We start from the raw sequence: 21,471 nt of genomic DNA on the forward strand, positions 1-21,471 counted from the left end.
AGTGTAATCCGCAGTACAGCCTGGGAACAAGAAGGGGACCTGGGGCGGCAGCACACCCCTGCTGCTATGCCAAAGTGGCACAGAGCGCTACTGTGTTTACTGTGCCCCCAGCTCAGAGAGGAAGTTTTGTTTCATCTCTTCTGGCAACTTCACAATTTCCCTTCTAAGCCGGTGAAACTGAGTTGTGGCTGTGTCACATGAGATGCAAAGGGCAGGAAGAACTGGGCTGATCAATGGCACGAAAATCACAAGTGAAGCTAAAGCACTACCAAGCATTTTAATTATGGAATCATAAAGGTTGGAAAAAATACTGCCTTTTTCATAGATACAGCAGATTAAAATCAGCAATAAGGAAAGAAAAGCTGCTTCAAGAGCACCAAAATTGTGCCATTGGTATAGAGTAACCAAGAAGCTGATGTGCATCCTCTTGGGAGAGCTGTCCATGCCTAAATGTACCCTACGATGATGGATGCATGGAATGTACCAAGCTACTGCCTCTGGAAAACAAACACCTGTTTCTAACCCTTCCCACCTTTGCCTCTCTCTGTTGATAAAAGGAAAAGACAATGGAGAGTAAAGTTCATTGTGGTGCAAACTGATAAACTGGCTACACACACATATATATATATATATATATATATATATAATTGGGTCAGACTCTACTTTGAGTTTTCAAGGACAGTAGTAAGGATTTTAGAGCCTCAGGTTACTGACAGCACAGTATTAATGTGCTCTGGGTTTGTCATACAGATTTAGTACATCTAGCGAATGTAAATCACACTTAACTACACAAACCCAAATAATCCAAGGAGTTTATGTAGGATGATGTCTTAGCTTCAGATGTTTTGAACTTTTTGTGTTCATTTCCTTCAATGCCAGTCTCCAAAGGCCTGCAGTTCAAAGGCAAAAAAAGCTGAGCATATATACTTAAATAGCACTGCGTACTGTTTATTCTATCAGTGATCCAGGCACTTGTATCATTCTTTGTATCAGACTTTGACACTTGGATGTCTCTTGTTGGATTGGCTGATAGTTAAAAAGCCTATTGCTTCAGTCATTGCTTGAAACACTGGAATTCAGCCTAGGCCTCTTGGACATTTTAAGTAGCTGGTTTATTTGTCTTTCCAAAGCAATTTATCTAAATAGGCCAACACAATCAAATTACATGGGATTCCAAATACGTTCCACTGCCCAGTCTGACATCTTAATTAGAACTTTTAAAAAATTATTACTTTTTGGCTCCTAAAATTTCACTAACCTTCCCTAAGAATTGGCCAGTGAATATCACTAACAACCACACAAATTTATTTGTTTTTTTAAAGCTGATCAGACTTTCCATTGGCATATTATCCTGGAAAAAAAAAAGCTGTGAGGAGAAATAAAATTTCTGCTGGTTCAAAAACACAAAAGCAGGGAATGACTGATAGTTCCAGTTGTGATCTTTATCTTACATGAACCCTTTTTCATCCACCTTTGTTTAAAATACTGCCTTATAAAAACATTTATTTTCCAATACAGTGTAGCGTAGTTGTGTTGCACAATATTGTGAGTAATTTAAAACACCACAATGATTGCATTGGCTTTTTTGTGCTGCTTTCAAATTTTTTTGCTGCAAGGACTGTGTAAGTGAACTATTGCTACTAAGTGCCATTTTGACTTTTTCTGTATTCATTTATAGATTGCTTCATGTGCCTCAAAGTGGGTTATCATGAGTGAATGAAGGATAAATATCTCCTCAGAAAGAGAAGACTTTGGGGTGCAAGAAAGACAAACAGCATCAGAGCTCAGGGATGAGGAATTAACAAGATGATAACTAGCATTACTACCTCCCTTGGTTTTCTGCGGGTCATTAAAGTGAAATAAGTTTTAGACCGTTTACAAACCTTTCACATGTACAGGCAACTAATTTGCACTGATCTTTTAAAACAAAACCGAAAAACTAGAATTTCAGTTGTCAGAACTGCAAATGGTTCTTTTAGTATTTTGTTCCAGATGTGTTTCTTTGTAGGTCTAGATACTGAACTTGAAGGATTGTCAGTTTCTTTTAAGGTAGTTACACATGACCACAACTTGCATCAAAATTCCACTACTCAAATTAAGGTGAGTACAATTTGAGATGAATTTTTTGAAATACTCAGTTATCAGCTGAACTAAGGCTCCATTTAGTGGAAATTAAATTAGAAGTTTTGTTCTAGCATGCCAAATGCACAGCAGCCCCTAAGAGATACCAGCAGTAAGAACTGGGCATTGAGACAGCTTCAAACCATATTCATGACCACTTTCACTCTCGATGACCAAAATGAACCTAGTCTGACATCAAATCCCATAAAAAACAGACAGCTGAGATGTGGGAGTTTCAGAGCCAACTGCTTTGACCTACAGATCCTCTTGTATTGTTTGCTAATGTAGACATAGCCTTTGTGACTTTGGGAAGTTTCAGCTGCTCTGTCTGTGAGTGCTTCTTCATTACAGTGGTTGGCAATATTTACTGTTTTCTTGCATATCACTTTCGCCTTCACAGATATGTGGTACTGTTCAGTTGCAAACTATCTGAATAAAAATAGCTGTATAAACACATCATGTGGTGGGTGAGCAATTGGCTCACAGGTCAAGCACAGAGGGTAATAGTGAGTGAGGTGACATCACACTGGTGACCTGTCACTACTGGGGTTGACAGGGCTCCCTCTCAGGCCCTGTGCTCGTTAATGTCCTCATAAATGACTTGGAGGTAGGACTGGAAGGGATACTATGCAAGTTTGCAGTTGATACAAAATTGCAATGACCTGTCAACTCCCTCAAAAGCAGAGAGACCCTGCCGAGAGACCTCGACAAATTACAGGGCTGGAAATCACCAACCAGGGAAAGTGTCAGATTCTGCACCTGGGATGGGGCAACCCTGGATGTGTGTACAGAGTGGGAAATGAGAGGCTGGAGAGCAGTGCCACGGAAAAGGACCTGGGGGTCCTGGTCAATGGCAACTTGAATATGAGTCAGCAGTGCCCTGGCAGCCAGGAGGGCCAACTGTGTCTTGGGGGGCATCAGGGACAGCATTGCCAGCCAGTTGTCCTGCTCTGTTCTGCACTGGGGTGGCCTCACCTTGGATACTGTTTGCAGTTTTGGGCACTGCAATACAAGAAAGATATAAAGCTATTGGAGAGTGTCCAAAGGAGGGCATGATGATGGTGAAGGACCTTGAGGGAAAGCTGTGTGAGGAGTGGCTGAGGTTATTTGATCTGTTCAGCCTGGAGAAGAGGAGACTGAGGGCAGACCTCATTTCACTCTACAGCCTCCTCATGAGGGAAGAGGGGAGCAGGCACTGATCTCTTCTCAATGGTGACCAGTGACAGGACTCAAGGGAATGGACTGGAGTTGTGTCAGGGGAGGTTTAGTCTGAATGTTAGGAAAAGGTTCTTGCCCCAGAGGGTGGCTGGACACTTGAACAGACTCCCCAGGGAAGTGGTGACAGCATCAAGCCTGACAGAGTTCAAGAAGCATTTGGAAAATGCTCTCAGGCACATGGTGGGACTCTTGGGGCTGTCCTGTGCAGGGCCAAGAATTGGACTCCATGATCCTTGTGGGTTCCTTCCAACTCAGAATATTCTGTGATTCTGTTATTCTGTGAAAATAATGAGCATCAAAAGTTTGATGTGTGTGTAGAAACCATAATAGTTAACTATATTCCTTTTCTCCTTGTTGCAATTCTGTGGTCATACTTCTTTTATTGCACTGAAGACTCATGTTTCCATTATCATAGCTAGAGTTATATCCAGTATTTTCCATTAAATTTTGAGATTATTTTACTGCATAAGACAGTATAATTTGGATTTTATGATAGATTGAACAACATACAGAAGAAAAAAAGTCAGTACCATATATTTCTGTGATTTCTGCCTTGGAGTTTCGTTGACTCAAAAAACTGGTAAAGAGCCAGCTTCTTAAGCATAGTACTCACTGTTTTGGGCTGGAACATGTTCTTATACTGCCTCATTCAACACAGTCAGTCTTATTTAATTTTTTGTGTCTGCATGGAGGGAGTTGAGGGATGGGATCAAAACATGGGAATCTGCCATCCTGAAGCCATTGTTAGTAAAGCATGAGCAGAAATTGGCAATGGGATGGATGGATGGATGGATGGATGGATGGATGGATGGATGGATGGATGGATGGATGGAAGTCTAACAAAAAGAGTAAAGTTATCAAACTCTAAGGAATGCATATAGAAACCTGCATGAAACAGAACAAAGAGAATTAGGAGTCAGAGGCCTGTGAGCTGCAGAACTGTTGGACACATGGCTGGAAAACTGGTTGAAGAGACAATGAATAGGAATGCATGAAATGCAGAATCAGAACAAGGATGCTAAAGAAGAGATGACAGAATATGTGAGGACAGAAATTCAGCTTGATCACCTAAGAATGTCTGTTCTGCATATGTGCATCAGCTTGTTTTTGTGCAGTAGGTGTAGTAGCTGTGCTGCTTGCTAAGGAAATTGTAGCTAGTTGGCAGTTCCAGGAGATAAGTTTAGAGATGAAAACAACAATATCAAAGAGAGAAGTCCTTGCCAATGACAAGAAAAAGTATGTGAGGCAACAGGTGAAAAAAGGTTCACATTAAGTGTAACAGTGAAAAAAACGCAGTGAAAATTGAAGTTGAATAAGATGCAGAGAAAAGATAAGGAAGAGGTTTAAGATTTAATATAATATATGATCCAATACAACGTTATCTCTGTCAAAAACCAAACAGCGTCCTGAAATCACTGAGATGACTTAAGGAAGAAATACTGATTTTATTAGGAAGAGAAAAAACAACAATTACATTCTTATTTCATTCTTATCATCCTAAAAGGGTGAAAGGACAAATGTGCTGAGATATAAAGAAACACTGCAAGCTTGATTTTGTTTATTGACAAACAGGTAAATCATAATGCAAGATTATGACTAATAGGTCAAAACAGTTTGCAGGCTGTTTATGGAAAGTTTTGTAGAGTTGTCCTGGAAATGAAAACTTAACTGTTGTGCACACTAAAATACCTTCTCACATGCTCCTGTAACAAGCCAACCTTCTTCAGATATACTCTAACTAAAAGACAAAGACAATGCTTTGCTAGGCTGCATTGCATGATTTTCAATTTATCCAAGATATACGTAACCTGTCAAAATCTGTATTTTTGTAGCAGGACTGCCTCCAAAGCAGGGTAACTCAAAGCTTGTCTTAGTTTCCTGTGTGAGTAGGATAGCCTTGTCCACTGCTGTTGAGTTGCTGGTAAAAGAACAACTTTTATTAATTGAAATTTTCATCTTCAATGGCACATGTTAAAGAAGAAATGAGACTGTGTCAAAACCTTACTGACAATACAAGCATAACAATTTCCACAGCAGAGAACAGAAAAGAGAAGAAAACTGTATCCTTGCAAGCATTAAGATTTTTTTCTTTTTTTTTTTTAAATATTTTCTTTGGAAATTCCAAATACTTTTGGAATTTTGTCAGCTTAATCTAACCAAGCAATGGATGCTTGCACAGGTACTGAACAAACACTGTCCTGGAGATAACTATACATTTCTTTACACCAGTAAACACAAATAGTTACCAAGCTGAGTAAATGTTTATTTTCCAGTTGAGTGAAGAAAACTGATGTGCTTAATCCAAACCGAATAGGCAGCGCTTGAGCTTGTGCTTTCATGTAACGTCTTTATTAAGTTGTTTCTGTTGGCAAACATTTTAAATACCCACTAGTTTGTTTCTGAGATGCTGGGTGATAATTGACTTTTGAAAAGAAAGGAGAGAAGTCTAAGAAATCTATGTAAGATGCAGAACTTCCACTCTTCCACAAAATTAGTTAGAAATGAGACCTAACTTAACCCTCTGCAATCAAAAGGAAGGCAAGACAGCAAGTGCACAGAGTTCCATCTTAGATCATACAGGCAGGATTTTGTGAGTCCCACAACAGTAACAGGAAATTCAATATTTCATGCTGCAACCTAGAAGTTATTGCCAAAATGCAAGACACTCTGTTCTTCAAATTATGAGTAGCTTAAAAACTTCACAATTCTTGACCATGAAATCTTCTTCAATTCATTCTTGCAAATTGCTCTATAATTATATACATATTTGGTTTATTTTTTTTTATAATTAGAGTCCTGTAAAAAAATTCACAACTCTAAGTAACTCATATCTGTAGTGGAGCGAATAATTCATTAGGATGAATGACTCAGTTTGAGGAATTGGTACAGTTGACTCTAGATACCTTCACATAGAAGTAGCAAAACTTTAATTTGTTATTTATAGCTTGAGACATTCTGAATATCGATATCAGTTCTGCTTTATATTTGTACTATGATATAAATAAATAGGAGGGGGGTTTGCACTATAGAGTAGTTAGTTTTGAGGAGAACTCTGAAGGTGGTTGAAAAAATGGTTACGTATGATTTAAATCAGAAACAGCCATCTAAAGGGAGAAGCAATAAGCAAATCAGCCAGCCAGCTAAACAGAATAAAATTTCTGCTAAGTCTTTGGCACAGAAGTGCCATCCCAGTGCCCCAAAGCATCTGGGAAATGAGTATGACATTCAAAGCCTGACAGATGGTGAGAGCATCCTGCATGTACTCAGACCATGCCAACTGAAGATACCTGGTCTTTAATGGTCAGAATTGCACTTGAATGCAAAAAACCTTTTCAATCATCTTAAAACCGAGACTATCTAGATGAATGCAATGTCTGGTAAATCTAGTTTTGGTGGTTTTCATGAGAAACAAAACAACGAGTTTGATATTGGAACAGAACACTAGAGGCTTCAGAGTGAAAACTGAGGGCTACATTTGTATGGCTCTACTGTCTTTCCATGTGTCATCTGAGAGGGAAGCAATCCTGGGACTCCTGAATGTGTCTGTCCCTTAGCATATGATTCAGAAACAGAAGTTTTGCATTTGTTGCCATGGAAATATCTGAGGTATTCTGTTTGTCTTTGTGAGCCAAGATTTGATGAAGAGAACAGAACCTAACCCCAAACTTCTATCTATAAATGATAAAAAGCAGGCTTAAAGTATGGCAACTGGGAAAGCGTGTCAAGGAAGTTCTTCTGATGGAGGCTGGAGAATGGTCTGGGTAGCCCAGGGAAAACAGCAACAGCAGCAAGATATGCTCAGAAAATCCAGGCTGAATCTGTCAAACAAAGCTCACCTACTGCATACTGCCAATTTAGGGTTCAGCCCAGTGAAAAGCCTCAATGGAGAAATCCCATGTGTTGTTGTGATTGTAATTTTCCAAATTGAAGAGTCAAGAAGATCCTACTTGTATGGATGCATTGCGGATCAGTGCTGTTGTCCTTCTCAGAAAACTTTGCTAATATATCCTTTTCATGTTTGGGAAACCACAAGCACTTCATCAAGTCATATAATAGTGTAAAGACACTTTCTGGTTTGTTCTTTATTCTTTTTCTAATAAGCAGTATCAACTGCTCTTTAGCCACTACTGAATTTGAAGAAGACTTTCTCTCAGAAGTATTGGCAGATTACAAGATCTTTCCTGGGTAGTTAGTGTCATATCATTTTATAAATGAAGTTGCAAGCCATCTTTTTTTCCACCTGCAACACTTTACATTTACATAGATGACACATCATTTTCTGTTTCTCCAATACATAAAATTTATGAAGTCCTTATCCAAGTACTTACATTAAACAACTTGTAAATTAATCATCTTTGTAAATAATTTTTTTTTCTGGTCAGTTTATTAATATGTTGACCAGCACAGCTCTTGGCCCAGTATCTTGGCAAGTGTTCTTCATTTACAATGAAAAATAAGGATTTATTCATGCCTCTACTTCCTATTTTGCGACCCTTTTATTTCTCAAAAAAACCCTTCTTCCTGTGTGATGACTACTTCTTTTCCTTAAGAGTCTTTGGTGTAGAACATTACTGTAAGTCTTTTGGAAATCCAAATAGACTCCCATTAGGTCTCTTCTACACACATGCCTACTGATTTCTTCAAAGGCATCCATCATGGTTGTGAGACATGACTTTCATCACCAGTCATCCTAATGTTTCCCCAGGATATCAGATTTGTCCTATTTATTACTTCTGTTCTCCATTACAGACATTATCAACTTGTCTTTTGCTTACCTCTAGTTTGTCACTTCTCCACTGAAATATTAGTTAAGAATTGGTATAAAACATGGCCACCTTCCCATTCTTAGGTACTAAGATCATATTAAGCAAGAGGCTACGTTACAATATGTAGCTATTTTGCTCCAATTATTTTTAGTTGTTTGAATGTCGTTTCCAGGTTGATATCTTCAGCATGATGGTTTTAATGGTATTTTTGAACTTTTAACTGATATGAGATAATGATTTTTCTTGTTTGGTTGGGGGTTTTGGATAACATTTTATTTTTCTGAATTTACTAATTATGTGTATCACCTTCCTTCCTGACTTTTTTGGTAAAATTTTTCTTCCTCATCAGACCTCCTAATAATCAGTATGCATTCACCATATGCCTCTTTATACACCTCTAGATAGACACCATAATGCTTGAAAGGGTTTAACTCTATTAGATGTTCCTTTTAGCTGTTTTTAAAAGAAACATTCTTGGTCTTATCTGTTTCTAATTTTTGAGCGTGAATGCAACTGTGTAGATTTTTTTTGAGTTGGTTTTGGGTATTTTTCTGTTTCCTGGATACTGAGTCTAAGCATGTTAAGGCTGATGCTTCAATTCTTTAATTGTAAAGATTTTAAATGTGGTTCTGAGCACTATTCAGCAACAGCTGGAGGGCAGCTTCTGCTGTGGGATCCCTCATCATCCACCCCTTGAACCATTGGTTGATTGTATGTCAGAACAGAAGCAGTGTCAGAAAGCAGAGTGATACCATGTACGTGATGAATGTTGAAGTCTGCAGTTATTCCTTGCAGACATCATCAGTTACTAGTGCTAAGGCAGCAGCTGACACTTCTATCAAAGAACTGACCTGTCATTTGCAGTTCATAAGAGTGATGCGACTTCATGTTTACAGAAAACAAAGAGTTTTATGTTGTTCTTTAATTAAAAGAAAGACTTCAAATATTTCATTAACCTTGAACAAGTCTTTGGTGAGCATTTTTATTTTTTATTCCCAACTCACCTTTGAAAGCTTAAGTACTCTACCATCCTTGCCATTAAAATCATTGCTATGGATTGCTGTTGAAATCAGGCTGAGTTTTGACCATTACAAAGTCAACACCAAATATGAAAACTTGTAAGCCTTCTTTTTCCATGATTATAACTTCTTATTAGTTATAATATGAAAATAAGGTATGTTTTCCTTATGCGTACCTTTTTTCTTAATTGCATATTCTTTCTTTAGCAGAAAGTTTATGGAACTGTTACAACTTTTAACTAGCTCTGATTAAAGGAACGTTTCTGGTGTACATATGTGCTTTTCAGCACAAGTTTGGGAACTAGTTCTCTCATCATGGCCAATGGCCATGCCTGAGCAAGTTATACTCAAAGACACCAGGTTTTTATCAATACAGCTGCTAAGAAATCTGAGATTTGTCTGACTCTACTACAATCATGACTGTAGGCTGAATAGGACAATGAAATAGAGTGAAAAATCACAGCTGATACATCTCAAATAAGATGGAGATGTATTGATGGGGTGCAAAGATATTTGTTGTTTTATACCCCATGCAGAACGTCCCAAGTATTTTATGTAGTACTACAACAGTGCAATCTACTTTAAGATAAGAAAATAATTGCTTAAGTAACTTTGTAACAGCAAAAGTGAAAAATCAGAGTTAAGGAGACTAATATCCTCATGGCAGGATCTGGATACATTTGTTTGCATTCTACAGAAGAAGTTGGTATTACAGTTTTTGATCTCCGGATGTATTATCTCTAGTCAAAAGAGTCTGCAGACCAGTTTTTCTCTTCATTTTCTCTGTGTGGAGAAACTTTAAATGAAATTAAAGCCTGGTTTCTGTAACTTGTAGGCCAATCTCCATTACCTTATATACTACCTAAGCTGAAGGCTGAAATAATAGTTGATGTGAAACTCTGGGGCTGAAAATTACTTTTACTGTGTAGCTGGTAGAACACATCCTGCTTAGGAGCATTGTGTTTAATTCACATTGTTTCATGCCCTGTAATGGAAAGCAGTCCATACGATTCTGGAATCTGGACCACAATGTCTGCTTCCATTGTTGCAGAATACAGTCCTGCAGAGACAAATGCAGTTGTCATCTCTGCTTTAGTATTAACCAGTGTTCCATAATGACATTTTAAAGCTGCAGGCACAGTTTTGAGCTGTGACTACAAATTGTTACTTGGCTGGTAAAAATCACTAGGGAGGTGTTGGAGCCATTGTCTGAAGTTTATTTTTTAATGCCTTCCATCTCAAAGGGAAGGCACCAATTTCCTTTGGATTCTTTTTTTTCTGGGTTTCCTTTGGCTTCCCTAATGGATAAATGTCTACTGATGCTGACAAAAATCTTCAGCATGTCTCTATTTTGAAGTTTTCACTCTCATTTAAGACATGATATAGGGGTTCCAGTGACACGTGACCTTCACATAAAATTATGTGTTCTGTGGGAAGGGATCTGATTATGCTCACTGATGAGTTCCTGTTGAGGGAAGAACCTGTGCTCAATGTCTCAGATTCAGTACATGCCTTTAATATCACATACCTTAATGTGCTATTGCTGTTTATCCAGAACTTGACATGACTGATCACAGTCCATTCTTGAATATCACTATTCATTTCTTCCTGAATATTCACAGGGAGCAATAGTGCACAGCTGCCGCTGTGGGAGTAATGGACTGTTTAAATTTGAAGTTCACAAAAATATTTTGTCTGGCTGCTTTTCTGTCTTCTCTTTTTCTGTACAGTACGTGCCTCCCTAGGCTGAAACCTTTGTAGTGCAATACTGCACTAGCAAAGATCTGTGTCATGTTTTGAATACAGACAGTCTGGTACTGGCAGAGACTTCAGAGGGGTATTAGTCTATATGATAAATACTAATATAACAGTATGTTCATAGCTAGGAATTATTTTGCATAATATTTAATGAAAGGAACAAAAAGTTTAGTGTGTTTTTTCAACCTTAGGATAAAAAAGTATGTCCATATTTGGGACCCTTAGATCTTTTAGCTATGAACCATCTTTTCTTATTAATGCAGTCAGATTGTTTGTTAAAATAATCTTTGCTTCTTTGCTTCACCTTCGCTTTCACTTTCACCTTGCAGATATTGTTAGGTTCCGTATGAATCTATCAGTATAATTGCTCTGTGTGCTAGCAGTGCTCAGACCAAAAAAGCATTAATGACTGATATTTATAATGTCATTCAAGACTTTCAAACTGTCTTCTGTCAAAGGTTACTTTACTAGTCAATCCATCCTTTATCTCCTTCCCTCACTGACTAGGAGTTAAAGACATCAGTCAGTTACAGAAATGCTAGTGTAAAAATGTATGAACAGCCAGTCCTTGTCTGAGCAGTGATCCATGTAGCTTACCAGCCTGTCTGTGACACTGTCCAGCAAAAAAGGCTTGAAGAAGAATGTATTGAGTGAACTCTCTGTTCAGTTTCCCTTAAACAGTGGTTTAGAAACTGCATCTAGAGCACTTTCAGCAGTGATAATAGTTTCTATTAGTCTAATCCGTAAAGCCCTTTTATTTATTTATTTATTTACTTATTTATTTAGTTTGTTAGTTAGTTAGGTAGGTAGGTAGGTAGGTAGGTAGGTAGGTAGGTAGGTAGGTAGGTAGGTAGGTAGTTATCGCTCAATTAATGTAGCAATTAATTATGTATTATATAAAAATGTATTATAATTTTAATATATTATTCTATACATTATAGATCTAAAATATAAATAAATTTAATAATTTGTTCTTCCTTGTTTTTTGCCTTATACCTGCTGTCAGATCACCCATTTACTTCCACAGCCTGGAAAGCTATGAAGAGCAGCAGAACAGGATCTCAGGATCCTACTCAGATCCCATTAGTGGACGAACAGAAATTCAGGATATGAAGAATGGCCATGACTAACAGATTTCATGTATTGCAACACCACTTTAAAGTGTCAAGGCCCCTCTGAGAGAGAGGATAATGCAAAGAACTGATAGTCTAAACAGAAAGAGCTCTCATATTGGAATAATGAAAACCAGGAGTCTCATTCTTACTGTCTGTTTGGAGTGAGATAGAAAGTCTCGGTTACTGCTGCTGCGGCCCAGACAGTAAACTGGGAAATGTCCTTGTGCACCATCCTCCCACTTTTACTCAACTTTCTTCAGCTGGTTTAGGTGATTCCTGCTTTGCAGAGGCACTGGAAATTAGTGTGTGGCAAGCACAGCAGCAACTTTGGGAGGCAGTGAGAAGTAGAACATAGGAGAAGAAGGTGAGTGAGAGAGAATGGAGTTAGGGAAGTAGATAGTGATGGTTGTAAGAAAAGTCATGCCAAGTCAGACCAGAGATCCATCTAACACAGTGTTGTAATTCTAGCAGGATTCTTATCAGGAAAAGAAGCAGAAGTTATGTACTAGAGTCATAAGATGAATGGTCAGCAGAACAGTGGTTCCATCACATGGCCCAGACTTTGTAGCACCAGGATCTCTGAGACAGGGATGTTCATGAAACCAGCTGTTGCTCCCTGCATAGGACCACAATAGTCAAGAACATGGACTCCTAGATGACAAGTATTCATTACTATTCATGGAAGCAAGCAACTGCAATGGACAGGAGAAGGTAGAGAAAGTTCCAGATCAATTATTCTGTTAAGTACAACTTACAACTACCTTATGCCCACAGCCATTCTGTTGATGCTCCCTTGTACAAAACTGCTGTCAATAAGGGTACCTGTCGCAGTCTTGGTCTCTTGGGAGGGACCAGACCAGCGACGGGGGTTCGCAGACCGTCTGCTGAGCTGTCGTTCGCAGGTTCCCAGGCCCCAGGTAAGGTTTGCCCACCACGAGGAACAAACACCCAGGAGGCCAGGGATGGTCTGAGGTGATCAGAGCTGATCTGAGTTTATTAACAGAACACGGGATTTATATAACCTTGGGTAGGGAATGTTCTGGAAAGGGGGTGGAGCTAAGGCAGAGCATGCAAATCCGCTACAAACTACTGGGAGAAAGAACTGAAGGGGTGTGAACTGGGGACAGGCAGGGCTAGGACCGCCCCTTGGAGGGAACCGGCCAATGGCAGCTGTACCTTTTGTGACAGCTCCTGCCTGCCTGGGAGAAACTGCTAGAAACAGGGAGAGTCAACATGAACCCAAGAAAAAAGGAGTAGAGGTAGTAACAGACAAAGTCCTCGGTATAGAGACATAGTCCGGGTCAGGAATGGTCCTCCTGGACCTTCCACACATCGAATTCGGTCCGACGATCCCTCGCCCTCCTCCATTCCTGCATGTCCATATAATCGCCATCTCCAACAGGTACCTTCAGAAATTGAGTACTAATACGCAAAGCCAAGTATGAAGTTCAGGTAAAATTTGAGAAAAGATTCACGTCTATAAAAATAAGCAGCAACTAGGAATCTATACATCCTTCTAAGACGTTGATGAATTTTTATTCTGTGGGCTGCTCGTTCCCTTTTTGAACCTGCATGACCTTTGACATCTACAACCTTCTATGGCCATGGTTTAAACAACACAGTGATCAAGAAGTACTTACTTTTGTTAGTTTTGAATCTAGTCCTGATCATCTTGCTTGCTGTTCTCTAGTTACTGTATTAAAAAATATACTGAACAATCTTTCACATTTGAATATTTTTTAAATCACTAGCATATTTCAGATTAAATGGTCTCCGTTCCAAATTGAGAAACCTTAGTTAGTTAGCTTTTTTATGGTTTGGGGTCCCAACAGTAATACTATATGTCCTTTTTTGATATCTCTTACAAGTCTAACTGATTTCTTTTGGGAAAAATTTTCAGATCCACTCACAATTTTCGCACTACCAATGAGTCAGGGAGTTATCCAGTGGCATAATGATTTCTGATGTCTGACAGTCTTTTTTTTTACTGTTACAAGATGCCGAGATTTTGTTTTCATCAAACCATTTACTAAACCCTCAAGATTTTCATCCTGCTCTCGTAATAGTCAGGATGGAGTAACGGTTTGTATGTGAAGTTCAGGTTGTTTTTTCCCATACACATTTATCTAAGCTGAATTTCAACCACCACTTCTTTGCCAAGTTACTCATTATCATGAGGCTTTTCTGAAACTTCCTCTCTTATTTATTGCCTTGAATAGTTTACTGTCAGCACCATTCTTTGTCACCTCAGTATTCTTCCCCTTTTAATTAAATTCTGAATGCACTGAGGGCCTCAGGTCCCAGCACAAAACCCTATGGGACTCCTTTGGCTTTTTGTTCTTAGTCTCTGTTTCTGATCTCCTAAACTGTTTTTTATCCATCCAAGGACATTCCCATGATGTTTAGATTATTTAAGAGTGTTTGGGTGAGGAACATTACTGAATGCCTTTTGAAAATACAAGTAGACCATATCAAATGGAGACTCCTTGTCCACATTCTTAATTGCTTCTTCAGAGAAATGAAATAAATCTGTGAGACACAATTTTTCTTTTCAAAAAACCCCACAAGTAACAAATTATGTGTCTTCCCTATTTATATTTCTCCATATGTCCATTCATTTTAATATGGAGGATAAATTGCTATAACATGTCAGAGGCTTGTGAGGCTCATTGGTTAGGTATTTCTTGGGTCTCTTTGGAGCTTCTGAAAAAATATCGGCATCATGTTGGCCAGCTTTTAGTGCCAACTCAATTTAAGGAAAGATGAATGTACCACAATCAGTGTTTCCCTTCTTCATCTTGAGTGTGTTTAGAACTTTAGGGTGAACAGACATTTCTGATGGCTTATAATTAATTTCTTATGTCTTTTGCAAGTTTTTTCCCATGCCTTTTTTGTTTTTCTTCTTTTTGACTTGCTTTGCTTGCTTTTTTTCACTCAATGTGCTGGCACTGGAATTTTCTACAGGGATGCTTTCTCACTTTAAAAGCTGATTTTATCCTGCTTTTTAGGCATATAGGCTTTTTTTCTGGTGCTTTTTAAGTTTTTCTTTATGTGCAGTAGTAGTTTGTCCTGAAAATCCAATAAATGGTGGCCATTCCAGGCTGTGGGAGGAAGCTGCTGATAGGAAGAGTGGCTGTAGAACAGAACAAAGTAAAAAGAAAGATGTGGTGAAGAGGAAGGGAGCGTACTTCTAGTGACCGTGCCTCTAGATGTGGCTCTATAGGAGAGCAAGAGAACGTTACCTGTACTTCACCAGTGCAGTTTGGATGCACTCAGAATGTTTTGCCAAAAAGGCATACAGGATGTTTACTGTGGAGCATAAAAATAAATTCAAATTTTAGAGTTAAGGATTGTCACACAGCCAAAGCACCAGATGGATCTCTCTTGCTCTTATAAGTGCCATTGCAAGGATGATCTTAATCCCATTAGCAAGTCAGCATTTTCACTAGTGCAGTTGCTTTAATAATATTACTAATGAACTATAAAGAAAAGAAAATAAAAACAGAGGGATCAGTGCCAATGGCTTTCAAAGAGTGTGCTTCCTTCTTAAATGGTTGACTGGTTGCTTCAAGAGGCAGTTGTGGGAAAAGAGGATTTAAAAAGGGGAAATACGAGAGATGCAACTGGGATGTACAGCTTCTCTCAAGAAAGAAAACAGAAAAATGTGTGGAAGTACATGGGAAAGAAAAAATACTCTGCTAGGTTACTATGTTAAAATAAAAAGACCCATGTCAGTATTTTTTTTATTCTGCTAGATGCAAATAATAGAATGACAGGCATAAGATGAAAGGAAGAAAATATCAACATGCTCACATAAAGAGTGATTTTTAACTTTTTTATGGAATTGAAGAACGCTACTTCTATATGGTGAATTATAGTGCATTATAAAAAGTCAGCCAATGAAAAATGTTTCTGAGAGATGTATTTGTACAAGCCTGATTCTTACCTATGGTTATGTTATCTATTCTGGCTACTCATTAAAAAGCAGGGTGCAGAATTGAATACTTTTCTTCTGCTCTTAGCTTAGGCACTGATTAGTTTGTAACCTCTGGCATGTTACTTTGCATGGGCCAGCTATAGAAATAATTGGAAATTATAATGCAACACGAAATATTTTCACAGTAAGTGCTTATAACAATCTGACCTTTAGCTGATTAGTGCCATATGTCCTTAGCATGTTCAGATCTCAGCATATGTTGTTTATTTTTAGTTTTCTCCTTTTCAGTAGTAATTCTTTGTATGAGGATAAGCTACCTGAACTCACTTTGACTTTCATGGTCTATTTCCCCAGGAACTGGAAACGACCAATTACTGTTTTGTATTCAAGCAGTTTCTTATCTACGTTTCTTTTTTATTCTGGCTTGAATACTATGGGTTGTATGTTTACTTTTAAAAGCATTTAATTTAAAATAAATAAAAGAATTTATAATAGTATGCTATTGTTCTGTCATACCAGGCCCCACATTTGTTAAATATGGCCCTGGCCTCATGAAAGTGATAAGTGAATACTGTGAAATGTTGGGACCTTCCAATTTTTCCCAGATAAAATATAAGACCTTCACCTCTTTCAGTGTTCAGAATTGGAATCTCTTGAATCTATTCCAGTAATGTCAAAATAAATAAAAAATCAATACTTCCTAGAATATAGTACAAAGTTTGGAAGAGCAGCAGAGATAAGATAAGTTTCCTGTGTGTGAAATCCTTTCACTTTTGTAAAGGCTTTCCTGTGTCATGTATTTCCAGTGAAAATATTATCAGGAACTGATCTAATGTCCTGAGTTAAATGGAATAGATCCCTTTTCCTATCCACATTTCACATGCAACACTCATGGACTGTGCTATTCTGCATACTGAAACCATTGACAATATGGAGATTAGAAGCAGGAGAAGGACAGTTATGTGCCCTTAAAATTCTAGTAGGATGCCTACTGCTTCTGACAGGCAGAACTAAAAAGGATGTTATTTTTTTCTTTGAAGTTTCTGACACAAGTCTCCTGGATTGGATAGATAGCTGACCTATTATCACAGAGAAACTCTTAAATGGAGTAAAAGTGGGGCTGTTGAGACAAATTGAGACATAGAATACAACATCTAACATAATGGTCATGAGTTGAAAGGTATTTTGCTGCTTGCTTTTTGGATGAGCTCCAGACAGAAAAGGAAAACCCCTAATATTTAATCTTAACTATAGCTATCTAACAGGAAAATGTGTTGCATCATTTGTCTGCTGCTTTCAGGTGCTTAAAAAAGCCCAGTGGTTGCTCTCACTGCAATTTGAGTGCTGTCCAAATGTTAAAATCAGTTTTCAAAAAGCTTGGTTCATTCTAGAAGGCCATGCCCTATGGGTCAAAACTCAAAGGACCCACAGCCCTACTTTGTCACTATCATTGGCACTCCTCTCTTAGTTTTGTTGGCACAGATCTTGGTGAGATCATGTAGCAAACTGATCAAGGGCTGAAAAAAACCACTCTTCTGCTGGGTTATTTGGAAGCAGGATCGTTTCCTTTGTTCAGTTTAAAATGCTATACTATAAATAGCTGTGCCATCAGCAGTGAAGGGATACTACACCTCTGTCTAGCAAGGAGTGGTGGAGATGGGAACATCTCAAACTTCATTATTTCTGGATGGAAATCCTTATCTGATCTAGGCCACCTGATCACTGGTTAGATAATGCTGTTGTATGACTGAGGGGCCTCAGAAGGTATATAAACAACACTGTCCTGAATGCATTGAATTTCATAGCCTAAGAAATTTCCACAGGGAAAGAACTTGCTATGACGTTTATAGAAAAGCTGTTCATAATTGTGAATAATTTTACTCCATGCCTTTCCATTTTCATTCCTTTCCCTCCCCAAGAAGAAAAGAAAGTATTGTTATTTTCTTCTTAATTTCATTTAATGAGTAAAATATTTTTCATTTATTATACAAATAAGACAATTCGATAAAATGCTGGAAAAAAATAAAAATATGTGTTCTAAACCTGAAAAACTGAAAAGACATGTAAATAGTGGTCCCTTCTCTGGAGACTTTAAGGTACCATTTGAGAGAAGGCAAAATTAGAAAGAAGAGCAGAAAGAAAATACAGCTTTGAGATCAGATTCTTGTAAACTGTATCACACCATTGTATTAATAATCCATCAGAGAAGGTTGTTGTGGTGTAGGAATGGTCGTCTCCAATTTAATGCTCCCACAGAGACTTTCCAAACACAATGCTCCTTGTTCGCTCTCCACTCCTCCTCCTCACCTCACCCTACAGGCTGGGATAAGAACAATTTACTGGAAACAGCAGTGAGATAAGAAAAAAGCAGTAACAGCAACAATATTAATAACAAAGTGTACAAAAGAGGCAAAATGAGTCACACTGCTGCTCAGAACCAACATTATCCAACCACTTCCTCTGTCTTGGAAGTGGCATTACCTGACCAGTCCCTCCACCATGCTTATTCCACTGGAAGGAATCTCTTCTCCCAGAAGAGAGAAGCGGTATAGAATAACCTCCATGTCCTAGGTGTGCCTCTCCTGGCTACTGCAAAAATTAACCTTGGTCTGGCTGGAAACAAGACAATTCATAACCCATCAGAGAAATAAACCCAAATGAAAGAGTAGCTGTGAGCTGCACACCATGCAATGACTGTAAACTTGCTCATGAGTCATTCTATTCTATGTCTTGGTTGTGAGTGGCCACAAGTTAAACCATCATCTGACAATGCTGGAAAATGAACTGGTGGCTACAGTGGAATTGTGGCCCATAGGAATACATCTTTCAAGATCACAGTACAATTAGTGCTGAATCAATAGACACAAAATGGGAAGGACCAGACTCCTGTTCCATCTAATGTAGTGTCTTGCTTTAGAGAGAATAAACAATACCAGTACTCTGAAAAAAGGTGTAAACAACAATCCAGGTTGTATGTGGTGAATCTTCCTCAGGTTTGAAAGGTGGTGATGAAGATATAAACTGAAAATCTACATATGCCTCTTATTTCTATTTGTGTTCATTCTCATTTCTCAAAATATCCAGCATTCTTCCAGGGCAGGTAGCAGACCTGCTGGCAAGAGGCTGTGGACTGAGCTTTTACTTCAGCTTCCTGCACTGTAGAAGTGCTATGAATAAATAAGACTTCACTGGTTTAGGCTGATAGCTCTCAGTGAGTGAATTTATTTGTGAGCCCTCCTAGTGTTTGGGTTTGGGCTATTTTTTTTACCATCTGTAGAGTAGATGATGTTGAAGGGAAGTGTTATGAAACAGAACCTGGACTCATCTTCTGAGACTTGGTCTTTCCCACCTGATCCTCATTTCAATTAGCACAGATAGGGTGTGGCATTAAGCAGATAATCCCCCCTCCAGCAGTACAGCTGAATGCTGTTAATCTTTCAAATTGTCTTTATTTTAACACTCGTTCTTTATCTTCATGTATGTTTCATTAGAAATGGTATATACCACTAGTAGAAGTAAAAAATAGGTTTCTCAGCTGAAAGAATTAATCCTGGAGAAAAATAAGAAGTTGTGGTGACACTGATTCATGAACCACCTGAGGTATGAAATCCAAAACCTTGCTGGAATATTTTTCTTTGTCTTTGCTAACCCTTTAAAAAACATTAGTAGCTAACTTAAATGACTGGTGGCTTAAGAATACTGAATGTGGTAAATTTTTATTCTATCTAGGTCTCATTTGTGGTTTGGCTATTCCTGCATGTGTAGCAGCAGGAGGGGCCAGTCTGGTGTACTCGTGTGTACCAGAAAAGCCTCTCTTGCTTGCAGGCATACATGCATCTGTAAAATGGCTTTGAACAATAAATGTAGAGTAGCTGGAGTTAAGTACGAACTGCTTCATAGTATTTGTTCTTTCTCATTCACCTTTGTCCTTTTCTTCCCTTCCCTTTTCATATATAGTACAGTATTTGAGCCAAATTTCAAGTTCAGTACGTACTCTGATGCATCTCACTGTTGATAGTATGTTAAAAATTATGTCTGTAAAGGCATCCTGCCTGACTGTGTAAGCCAGTGGTCTTCAGTTCTGACAGGTTCCTGGATGCATTGTAAGAACTAGCTTTTTAAAGAACAGTTTGTTGCATTCTGAATTTCCTCTGGGTTTTTTGTTTGCTTTCTTTATTGACTGAAGATCATCTATGCTGAGGCTCACTTGAAGAGGCATTCTCATCCAATGTTAAAAATGGACTTTTAAGATGAAAGATTTTTAGTCAGAAATTTCCCAGATCTGAGGTCTTTACCACAGCTGTTCAGCAAAACTTGGGTCTTGTTTCTTTATACAACAAAGCTTTTTTTCTTTTTTTTTTAATTCCTTTAGTTTTTTTTTTAAATACTCTAAAATATGAACAAACAAAATTTCTCTCCACGGTCTCTTACTTACTTGAGTGACATCATTAGCCTTAGACTCAATGACAGCTTAAACCCTTTATTTATTTTGTAGTTTAGACTAAGAGACTAGGATTATATTAAAATTTTCACCAAAAATGGAAGCAAGAACAGAAAATAATACCAATGCAAATCTAACTAACCTTTCCATTGGAATTTCCTGATTTTGAAAGTGGTTTACCAGACTTGGGTCAGATTTTGAAACATTTATGCGTCTGTATAACTTTGTATATACATGGATAACATTAGTCATTAGATAAATGCCTGCAGGAACATAACAGCACATTTACTTTAGTTTTTCATTTAATTTTCTAGATTTTTCTTAAGAAAAAAGAAATGCTCAAAACTTCTCATAAAAGTACTCCATGCAGTATTGCCAAGGCTGAGGCATGTCAGTAGACGGGAACTTCTCTGAAACTCATTGATCATTGGGAGCAAAAAAAATACCAACAGGAGATGGCACCTGACTGTCCTGCTCTTCCCTTGCCCCTCAGAGGTTTTTGCCAAGCACTGTGTAATGGGTGTAGGAGACTAAGGGTCCACTGGAAGAATGCTATGGGGAGAGAAGAAGACTTGGGGCACTGAGAGTATTAAGAGAAAATGTGTTTGTCCACAGGCTGGTGGTTGAATAGAATGGGGAGATGGAAAGTTATTTTTAATGTAATAGAGAGAACTGAATTTCTTTGGAAAAGGAAACTTTCTGCTCTGCTTGTAAGGACAAAAAAATTCAAGTATCTTCTCTCAGATGGGCTTATCAATTTTTATCTATTTTGCTAAGAATAAATTTTGGGGAAAAGTTAGGCCCTCTGCTGTCTTTACAAAGGACTCTCCCTGGCAAAGACTGGATCATTTGAAGTAGCTGACAAAACCTGAAAGGTTTTACCATTATTTTCATTATGTGTAGGAAAATAAATCATAGGCATGACTTTTCCAGTACTGCAAAACATATTTTGTGACCTTCCCTTGTCTCAAGACCTCTTTAACCAAGTTCTTCCATGTACTGGAAGATCTCTCCCCTCTCACAGCAAGAATGGTGCAATAAGGTTCAGTGCCCTTTCCTTTACAACTGCTGAGGCAAGAAAAGCAGCCTTGTTCTT

This window comes from Pithys albifrons, chromosome 6 (genome assembly GCF_047495875.1).
Source record: "Pithys albifrons albifrons isolate INPA30051 chromosome 6, PitAlb_v1, whole genome shotgun sequence".
NCBI classification, from domain to species: domain Eukaryota; kingdom Metazoa; phylum Chordata; class Aves; order Passeriformes; family Thamnophilidae; genus Pithys; species Pithys albifrons.